This window comes from Oratosquilla oratoria, chromosome 5 (assembly GCF_046742065.1).
Source record: "Oratosquilla oratoria isolate Oo_2021 chromosome 5, ASM4674206v1, whole genome shotgun sequence".
Classification (NCBI taxonomy): Eukaryota; Metazoa; Arthropoda; class Malacostraca; order Stomatopoda; family Squillidae; genus Oratosquilla; species Oratosquilla oratoria.
The window spans coordinates 801,537-812,500 of NC_134781.1; positions in this window are offsets into that span (position 1 = coordinate 801,537).

Below are 10,964 nucleotides of genomic sequence, written 5' to 3' on the forward strand. Positions count from 1 at the left end.
TCATCTTTGACCTATTTGTTTTAGGGACTATTGGGGGGGGGGCAGGTAACTGTCATTACTGGGAATCGGAGTGGAGTGCGGGATTTGAACCTACAACTACGCCAATGCCAGACCAGCACGCCGAAGCCATAACCTTTAACCTACAGTATATGCTTTCGGGACTGTTGCGTGGGCAGGTAACCGTCACTGCTGGGAATTGGAGTGGAGTGCAGGATTCGAACCCACAACTACGCCAATGTGAGATCAGCACGCCGAAGCCATCACTTTTGACCTATGTTTTCTGGGGACTGTTGGGTAGGAACGGAATGGAGTGCGAGATTCGAACCTACAACTAAGCGAATGCCAGTCCTGCACGTTTTCGAGTACGCCGAAAAGTCGTCCATTCATCTATAACGCTATAGAAGTTAGTTCTTCGCTTTAGTCAAAATATATAGAAAATTATCATGTGAAGGGAGTAAGAGGAGAGATTTCGTAACATCATGTGACGTCATGTTGACCTCCAGAAGACTTTTTTTTTTCGTAAGCGTAAACAGGCAGTGAATACAGAATTCGGAGTTCTGCCGTCCCGGCTCAATGAAACGTTAAGGTTGATTTCACCGAGTGCTGTCAGCAAATGAGAGTCCTCGATGACATATCACCATTTTTTTTTTTTTTTCGTCCGGAAAGATCAATGAACTCAATCAAGATTATCGCTACATCATCTGACTTCTTCGTGAGGAATGCCATTATAGTTTTCGATTGTTATCTACACTTGTTCTTCTCTTATATAGCCACACTTTTCTACTGAGTCTGCCTCTGGGCGATTTTATTCATCCCTGTGGGACTCCCTCCTTAGCAAAGGGGCCGCTGTACTTCACCCACATCGGATCTTCGAATCAAGTCTTCTGAGACTCGAAAATAAGTCGATGGAATACGCCATGATAATGAAAATCAAAGAAAACCTTGCACCAACACAGATTACCCACCATTGTTTCTCAACCTTTCATCCCTTAATGTGAGATTAGATAGGATATAGTCACTTTTTCTAAACAGTTAGTGATAGGAGGATTGCATTATACATATCATCGCCACATTCTGAGAGACACAACCAGGATAAAAAACAGAAAAAATAGACATCTCGACGAAGACACACTGTGTAATCATGAATCATAAAAAAGAACGATGACAGGCTTATCTGTAACATGTTAATTTTCCCGTCCTGAGGTCATTTTGGTAGATTTCTGCGACCCCACGGGTCCGCAGACCCCTCCTTGAGAAACACTGGGACAAACTCCTAGACCACCTGTCGTTCCCATTTTCGATTTTGTTCCTCCCTGCTTCGTGTCCAAAGAGGCGAGATGGACGAGGACCGAGACTCCTTGACTCGACATCCTCAAAGGATCTCAAGATCCATCCTCTACGTATGACAACTTCCCCGGTATAATTAGTTCTTTAATGACGTCTCCTTGGGATCTCTCTCCCCTCACCAGTTTTTATTTCGTTAAGCTTATCTACCTTTTGAGCGCTGTTGGCGTAATCGGAAGCGTGTGAGTCTCGTATCCTCCTAATCAGGGGTTCGAATCCCGCAGTTCTCTCCCATTCCCAAGAGTGGTTTTTACCTGACCTAATAGTCCAAGCGCATAGGGCTAAGGTGACGGCTTCTTCCTCAGCTATTTAGCGCCTCTTGGCGTACGTTCCTCACCACCTATCTATCGTTATGACTCTTTACCTCTGTGGGATTGCTCCCTCGTGATTGTTTTTCTTTCTGCCAATCACCCGACGATTTTATGCAGCTTAAAGAGGGTGAGGACCTAGGCCCACCATTCAGTTGAGTAATCGAAGCTGAATACGACACACACATACACAAACAAACACACACACACACACACACATACAAACACACACGCACATACACATACAAGTGCATAAGCAAGCATAAAATAGACTCCCATTAACTACTCCCCAACTCTCCCTCCGTACACTCATTCCTGCACTCCCTCTTTCTCTTCAGCCTTGACTCTCATCTCCGGGACAGACTCCATCTAAACACCAACACAATCTCACTTCCTGCACATCTGTGTCCACCACTTCTACTCTTGTACACATCCGAGGCCAATACACAAGAACCAAGATCCAATTTCCACAGCCTAAGCATCACCGACGCATTCCAGGCCCCAGCTGAATTGTACATAATAGTACAATCCCAACAACCCACACATGTCGCCTTCCGCAATCTACACATGCATGCGCACACACGGGAGAACCTGTTTTTTCATTACATCATACTTACACGCTCGCACGGGTGTGCACCTCATAAGTTTATTTATTCTTCTGCAACATCTACCCCTGCCGCATCTTCCCTTCCCGTTCATTCTTCGAGGACCACCCACATCCCCAACCCCGTCATTAATTCTCTCGTTCTTATGCATCAGAGGCTTTTGAAGTCATATTCCCTTTGGGAAGTGACTGTTTATCAGTACTGCAATAAATCTTTCCAAGCTATGTGGTACTTCTGATGTCAGGCTATTTTATTCATCTCCTTAGCCACCCCAGGGTAGCAGCGTCGTGGTTATGTTTGTTTAACCTCGAGCTCCTTCCTTCTCGAGTGGCACTCGTCCTTTCAGTCTGGCATTACTATTCTCGCCTCCGTGGCACGCTCTCGCTCCCGAAGAGGAAGCTCGAAATGTTACACCTCTTCATAACGCTCACGCAAAAGATCACGGATGCGCGCACCTACACCTCTCAAGGTCGTGTACGTGGGTCACAAGTTCGATTCCACCAACTGTCATAATGAACCATTTTATTGGATCACGTGGTAGATTTGTAATCGTCAGTTATTACCTTTGCAGATGAGAGCTTAGAGCTCGAATATTGTCCGACCTATGGGTAACGCTGTGGCCTTAGGCACACGCGCGCGCACACACACACACACACACACACACACACACACACACACACACACACACACACACACACCGACTCGGTGGCATAGTTGGTAGAGCGCTGAACTGGGAAGTAGAAGCGCTCCCAGTACCCAGTTCGAATCCTGCCCAGGGCCGAAATTATTTCGGTATCGCTGTGCCTCGGGTCATTACTCTGACTCTCGTGGGCGGGGAGTTTGGGTGTGTGTGTGTGCAAGGTCATATTACCCATAGATTGGACCTACGAGCTCTGAGCTCTCTTCCAGGAGGGAAATAGCTGTCGATCACGAGTCCAACACGTGATCCAAAGACCAAGTGAATACACACACACACACACACACACACACACACACAAACAGTCATCTCCTTGCCCAAAGTAGTTGGTACGAATTACAGTGTTATGATGCCTTTCAACCCTGGAAGGGAACCAAACTCAAGACCGCTTAGCAGGCCAAATCAGTACGACTACATCGATGGTTCTCAATCTGAGGCCCTTTGGTGAGAGTGGGTGGGAGGTGAAGGGGGTTGAAATGCTTGTGACGAGTGTAGGGGAGTACAAAAAAGTCTAGTTAAAAGATGATAATAATAATAATAATAATAATAAAAATTAAAAAGATAAGATAAAATGAAATCAATTTATGAGGACTTTAGAAGCTCCTAACATTCCATCCGCATCAAAGCCAAGGAGCTAATTATAAGATACTAATGGGGAAAATCGTGATAATGGAGCCTCAACAAATTAAAGAGAAAAAGTTTTTCCAGACCCTATCCGTTCGCCAATCGAGGGCCTCAAGTTCGAGCCAGACTTCCTGGAAAAGTCCTGGGAAAGTCCTGGAAAGTACACATAATGACTCCTCACAAGAAATTTTTAAGGAGTACATCATTAAAATGTGATTACTGGGGGAAATGTGAGTGACAGTGAAGGGCAGAGTTGTCGTTGTGCAGTATCTCCGCTAACTGTGACATAAACATGTGTATCTACAACACACACACACACACACACACACACACACACACACACACAAACATAACCCGACGGCGCAGTGGTGCCGTTCTCGACCGGTAAAGAGCGATGCAAGTTCGAGTCCCTCCCAGGGCTGAAAAAAATATCGGCATCGCCACACTGCGAACCGGCACCACAACTCTGGTGGTCAAGGAGATTTTTTTTTTTTTTTTTTTGTAAGGCCACAGCATTACCCATAGATGAGGCCATATATGAACTCTGAGCTCTCATCCTTAACGGTAATAGCTGTCGATCCCTAGTCCACGTAATCCAAGACCATGGTGAATCACACACACACAAACATCAACTTGTCACATATTCAGAAAGATAAAAACACAAATGTGTTCCTCAAAGAGAACTGCGATGACCTTAGGTCTTAGGATGACACGTCAGCATACGATCATAACTTTCAGCATGTACACCAAAACCTCCCACGTGTAGATCGCACACCGTGTACACAGTATCATGCATACTATCTTTGCCTTTGTTTAAACATGATGACGAGAATTTCACGTCGGCCACCGCGCCGCCCACAAAGTCAACCTACGCAGAAGAGGTTGGGTGGCTGCATCGCAAATAACTGTCCAGGATTCAACACTTCACCCCATACTATACAACACATTATGGAAGACTGTATTGTACACAGTCATGCAAGCCAACAACACAATATACACTCTATTAAAAGGAATTTGCAGGGGGGGGGGGCGTTTCCAGCCGTGGTGTTCCTCAGGCAAGCGGGACTGCTTGGCTAGACAGTCTAGGAAATGACGACAGTAATATCAACTACATCCTACGGCGATGGCACTCCCAATTTCAGTGTGGCTTTCGCTCCTACCCTTCTTTAATTTTTCACTTCCTGCCTTTCCCTTCTTTAATTTATTCACTTTCCTCCATTCACTTCCTGGCCTTCTCTTCTTAATTTTCCATTGCCTTCCCTCCCCTTGTTTAATTTGTTCACTTCCTTCATATTTCCCTTCTCCACTTCCTTCTTCTCTCTTCTTCCTTATCTCTCGCCCCCGACTCTTCGCCGCAATATGGTCCCCAAGGACAGAAGCGCTTGTGAAATTCAGATCTCGACCGAACATACAATCACCTCATGAATCTTGTCCAAGAAACTACTTTGCATTACCGAGTACGAATTTTGAGGTTTCATCAGGCCTAGGGCAGAGTGTGCGTTCAAGAGTGCGTTCAAGCGTGCACTCAAGTATGCGGGCAAGAGGTAGGGCAGGAGAGGCTTCAAGAGTGCGGATAAGAGTACGTGAAAGAGTAGTGGGCGAGATTAGGGGGACAAGGGCAGGGAGGCAAGAGTAAGGGGAACAAAGGGCAAGGGGCAACAGTAGGGAGACAAGGTCAGGGGACAAGAACAGAAGGGTAAAAATAAGAGGACAAGGGCAGGGAGCCAAGAACAAAGGGACAAGAATAGGGGGTAAGAGTTAAGAGACAATGGCAGAGGGACAAGGGTAGGGGACAAGAATAGGCGGTAAGAGTAGGGGGAAAGAGTAGAGAGACCAGAATAGGGGTCAAGAGTGAGAACAAGAGTAGGGGCAGGAGTAAGGAGCAAGAATAGGCGGACAAGAACGCATTCAAGAGTGTGGGCAATAGTAGGGGGGGGGCAAGGATAGGAGGGGAAGAGAAGGACAAGAGTAAGGGCAAGAGTGTGGGCAGATTGAAGATGGAAGTTGTTGGGACCTGCGGGGGAGGGGGGCGTGAGGCGGAATATCAATAGAGACTATCGCGGCGGATTGCAAACCTCCGCCACAGCCGCCCATCGTGGTTGAGCCCCTTGGAAAGAAACGGGACAACGCCGAAGATGAAAAAAATGAGGATATCCAGATACACTCACCTTTATCATTTGTGATGTTTCCTAGATTTGTATGCATGTATGTGTGTAGATGTATGCATACGTGTGCTTATGAATGCATATGTGTATATGCTTTTATACAGTAAATACAATGTGTATATCTATGCTTGTATATACTTATGTTACGTTTGTTCACACGTACGTAGGTCTACACACACACACACACGCACACACACACACACGCACACACACACACACACACACACACATATGTGAAAGTGGAGGTAGAATGTAGATTGAGAGAAGCGAGTAAATGCCTTGGTGGATTAAAGAGTGTAATGAGGAATAGACATTTGGGAATGGATGCTAAGAGGAGACTGTATGAAGGAGTGATTGTGCCAACAGCACTGTATGGGGCAGAAACATGGAACATAAGAGAAGAAGAGAGAAGGAGTTTGAATGTGTTTGAGATGAGGTGTCTGAGAAGTATGATGGGGGTTACTAGGCTAGATAGTGTGAGAAATGAGGAGGTGAGGAGGAGAACAGGGATGGAAAAGGAGCTGGGAGATAGGGTTGATGAAAGAATATTAGGATGGTTTGGACACATGGAAAGAATGAGTGAAGAAAGACTAGTAAAAGAGGTGTGGAAGGCAGATGTGGAGGGAGTGAACATGAGGGGATGTCCTAGGATGAGGTGGATGGATGGGGTGAAGGGGGCTTTGGGGAAGAGGGGAATGTCTGTTGAGGAAGGACGGGAGAGGACAGAAGACAGGGGTGAATGGAGAATGGTTGTATATGGATGATGTTGTGATAGCATGAGGTGGAATGGGCGGGTGGATGGGGGGTGAGGTAGTATGTGTGAGCAAAATTTGACGCAGCCCGAAGGGATTTCTCCCCGTCCTCTCATTTTATGCAATGGGGGGACGGAGAGGGGGGGTCGCCGATTTAATGAAGCGGCCTTGCTGTGGATGTGCTGTGTCTTGCGACACTGCTTCTGACCCAGGGCAGTGGACAAGGTGCAGGGATGACCCGTCATTCAGGAGGTGCTAAGATAAGAGGGAGGGTGGAGGGGTGTGGAGTGTATTCAGGGGTGGAATGGGTGGGATTGATTTTGTGCCTTTTTCTTTTTGGCTATCCCCCTTGTAAGGGGGAAAAAGCCTTGGTATATGTATGTATGTATGTATGTATGTATATATATATATATATATATATATATATATATGTATATATATATGTATATATGTATACACACGCATATATATGTTTTGGTTTGTCAAGACCCCATCTAATACAAAGCGAGGAGGCGAGAGGAGAGGAAGGAGTGGGTACAGAAGGAACGAGATGAACAAAGAAAGGAATAAAGAAAGAGGAAAAAAAGATAAGAGGAAAAGAAGAGAGGAAAAGGGGAGGTGAGGGCGGAAATTGAGTTGATGGAAGGAAGGGGGGCGGGAAAGGTGAAGAGGGGGAGGGGGAGGTTGGAGGAAGAAATGGTGGGGGGGAGAGGGAAGGGAGTTGGAGGGAGACGCCGGAGAAAGGGAATGTGGGGGTGGGGAGGGGGAGAATGAGGTGGGGTATGGAAGGTAGACGGTGAGGGGAGAGTGAGGTGGGAGAGAGGAGGGAGCTCCTCAGGGGAGGGTGAGATAGTGAGGGGGGAGAGGGGAAGGAGATCCTGAGGGGAGAGTGGGATCGTGAAGGGGACAGAGGGAAGGGAGAAGCTGAAGGGAGAGTGGGATTGTGAGGGGGAGGTGGGAAGGGAGAAGCTGAGGGGAGAGTGTGAACGTGAAGGGGAAAGAGGGAAGGGAGAGGCCGTGGGGAAATTGCAGGAGTGAGTGGGGAAGAGGGAAGGGAGATGCTAAGGGAAGAGTGGGAGAGTGAGACGGAAGAGGGAAGGGAGAAGCTGAGGGAAGAGTAGGATTCTGAGGGGGAGGGGGTAAGGAAAAGATGAGGGGAGAATGGGATTGTGAGGGGGAGAGGGAGAAAGGGAGAAGCTGAGGGGAGAGTGGGAGAGTGAGGGGGAGAGGGGAGGGTGATGCTGAGGGGAGAGTGGGAGAGTGAGGTGGAAGAGGGAAGAGAGAAGCTGGGGGGAGAGTGGGAGTGTGAGGGTGAAAGAGGGAAGGGAGAAGCTGAGGGGAGAGTGGGGTTGTGAGGGGAGAGTGGGGTTGTGAGGGGGGAGAGGGGAAGAAGATTCTGAGGGAGAGTAAAAGAGTGAGGGGAAGAGGGGAGGGAGATCCTGAGGGGAGAGTAGGAGAGTGAGGTGGAAGAGTGATGGGTAAAGCTGAGGGGAGATTGGGATCGTGAGGGTGGAAGAGGTAAGTAAGAAGATAAAGGGAGAGTGGGAGAATGAGAGGGAAAGGAGGAAGGGAGAATCTGAAGGAAGAATGGGATTGTAAGGAGGAAGAGAAAGAAGAAACTGAGGGGAGCGTGGGAGAGGGAAAGGGAAGAGGGAAGGGAAAAACCTGAGGAAAGCGTGGAAGAGTGGGGGGGGGAAGAGGGAAGGTAGAGGCTGAGGGGAGAGTGGGATTGTGAGAGGGAAAGAGGGAAGGGAGAAGCTGAGGGGATAGTGGGATTGTGAGAGGGAAAGAGGGAAGGGAGAAGCTGAGGGGAGATTGTTAGAGTGAGGGGGAATAGAAAGGAGACCCTGAGAGGAGAATGGGAGAGTGAGGAGGAAGAGGGAAGGGAGAAGCTGAGGGGAGAGTGGGGTTGTGAGGGGGAAGAAGGAATGAAGAAGCTGAGAGGAGATTGGGAGAGTGAGGGGGAAAGAGGGAAGGAAGAACCTAAGGGGAGAATGGAAAAGTGAGGAGAAGAAGACAATGGAGACGCTGAGGGGAGAGTGGAAGAGTGAGGAACAGGGAGGGGAGAAGCTGAGGCCACCATAAAATCATAGGACGTAAGAAAGAACATTGGAGAGTATCATACATGCTTTTAGTTATCATACGCGGACAAGAATGCGGTTCCCTCTGACTTTGTATTCCATCGTACTATGATTTTTTTTTTTTTTTTTTTTTTTGACAGGTCCCTCTGTCGAACGGAAATGGCTGAGATGAGCAAGGGAGGGGGAGAGACCAAGGAGGGGGGGGGGAGCAGATGGGGGGGAGGGAATAACAACTCCAAGGGGTTGGTTTACAAGTTACCCATATTTCCCGTCCCCCCGTTTATTTTTTATCTATTAATTTATTATTTATCATATATCATAGCTATTTTTCTGGTTGTTCACTATTTTTTTCCAGCATCTGACCTAGTTATGAACCAAAAGGTCTCCTGTCAGCATACTCCTCCTTTATAATTCTTTGTAATATGGAAGCATGCGCACGACAGAATCTTCACCCTCTAAAATATTCCCCATAATAGGACTATGGTAATCTTGATCCCTAGGTAATGGAAGAAGCCTATGAAGATCAGGAGGAATCTTGCTCAGATTAGCGAACCCAAAAAGTTTGAATTATTAATATAGAATTTATCCTTCTTTAACTAAATTAGATTAGGTTAGGTTGGGTTAGGTAAGACTAGGTTAATTAGCTTTATTTGCAGGACGTTGTAAAAGATTTAATACAAGGGAACATTTTATAATAACAGTTTATTAATGTTGAGTTCGCTAATATTGACAAGATCCGTACAAATAATGCTTAACCTAACTTAACAAAAGTAACCTAACCTAACCAGCCCAACCTAACATAACTTTCGATAAGAACCGCGATGGTAGCCATGGGGTCAAAATCGCCGTTTAAAAATCAAATATTCTTTTCTTGTGATTGGTTGACTGAGTGGCTTCACGGAAATAAAAAATGTTTATGCAAATATTGAAATATTTACTCGTACAAAAATATATATATATACACTTACAGATATACACTATATCTATCAGTTTCTATCTATATACCAAATAGCTTTTTTTCCCTTATAAGGAAGGTAGCCAAATCAAGGGCACGTACCTATTCCCACCCACTCCACTCCCATCCACCACCTTCCCCCCCCCCTCATTTTAGCCCCTAATGGATGACTATTGGGAATACATTTTATAACATCACAAATTCACTAGGTATGGTAAGTTTGCCCGCTCAAGATATGGCATCAAAAGAATTACCACCGTTTCTATCCTTGGAGACAATATTTCATAGGTAAGTTGAAACCACAGGAGTGGTACAGGAGAGAATTATTATCTAAAAAAGGATTACAAAGGTTTACAAAGGAAGGGTATGCCGACAGGAGAACATTTGTTCCATAATTAAGTCGGATGCAGACAAAAAAAATCGACAAATAAACATGAGAGAGAGAGAGAGAGAGAGAGAGAGAGAGAGAGAGAGAGAGAGAGAGAGAGAGAGAGAGAGAGAGAGAGAGAGAGAGAGAGAGAGAGAGAGGAAGATGGAGAGAAAGGAAAGAGGATGAGGGGAAGAGGGAAAGAGGATGAGGGGAAGAGGGAGAGAGGGAGAGGGGAAGAGGGAGAGAGGGAGAGGGGAAGAGGGAGAGAGGGAGAGGGGAAGAGGGAGAGAGGGAGAGGGGAAGAGGGAGAGAGTGGGAGAAGGGAAGAGGGAGAGAGAGGAGAGGGGAAGAGGGAGAGAGGGAGAGGGGAAGAGGGAGAGAGAGGAGAGGGGATGAGGGAGAGAGAGAGAGAGGAAGATGGAGAGAAAGGAAAGAGGATGAGGGGAAGAGGGAGAGAGGGAGAGGGGAAGAGGGAGAGAGGGAAAGGGGAAGAGGGAGAGGAAAAGAGGAAGAGGAAGAGGAAGAGGAAGAGAGAAAGAGAGAGGGTGGGAGGACAGAAAGACAAAAAAAAAAAAAAAGTCTGGAAAAGATGCATCTCGCGGTGCATTTGCATGCGCGCAGATCGACCCAAATGGCGAAGAAATCGAGGCCAGAGGCTGACGCTGAGTCTCGGCGCAGGCAAGACGGTCTGATTTGATTTGAGGTTCGAGGATTGACAAAGGCGGGCACGTCATCAAAGTGGCTGGTTGCCATGGGAATCGAAAATGTATTACTCCTTCATATATTGCTTTACTTCCTCAAAACATCGTTTCCTTCGTCTTTCCTTCCATCACGACAGCTCCGTCTCATTCTCACTCATCCTGAGCTGAACTCATAAGAACTTAAGAATGGAAGAGACTGCAAAAGACCATAAAGCCTACACTAGACAGTTCCAGGTCCCTTGCCGCCTGCCATCTCTATCCAAAAAGTTGTCTAATCTTCTTTTAAAAGAAGCAGTTGCTTCAGCGCTCACTACATGGTTACTAAGTCTATTCCATTTGTTAACCACCTGTTGATAAAACGG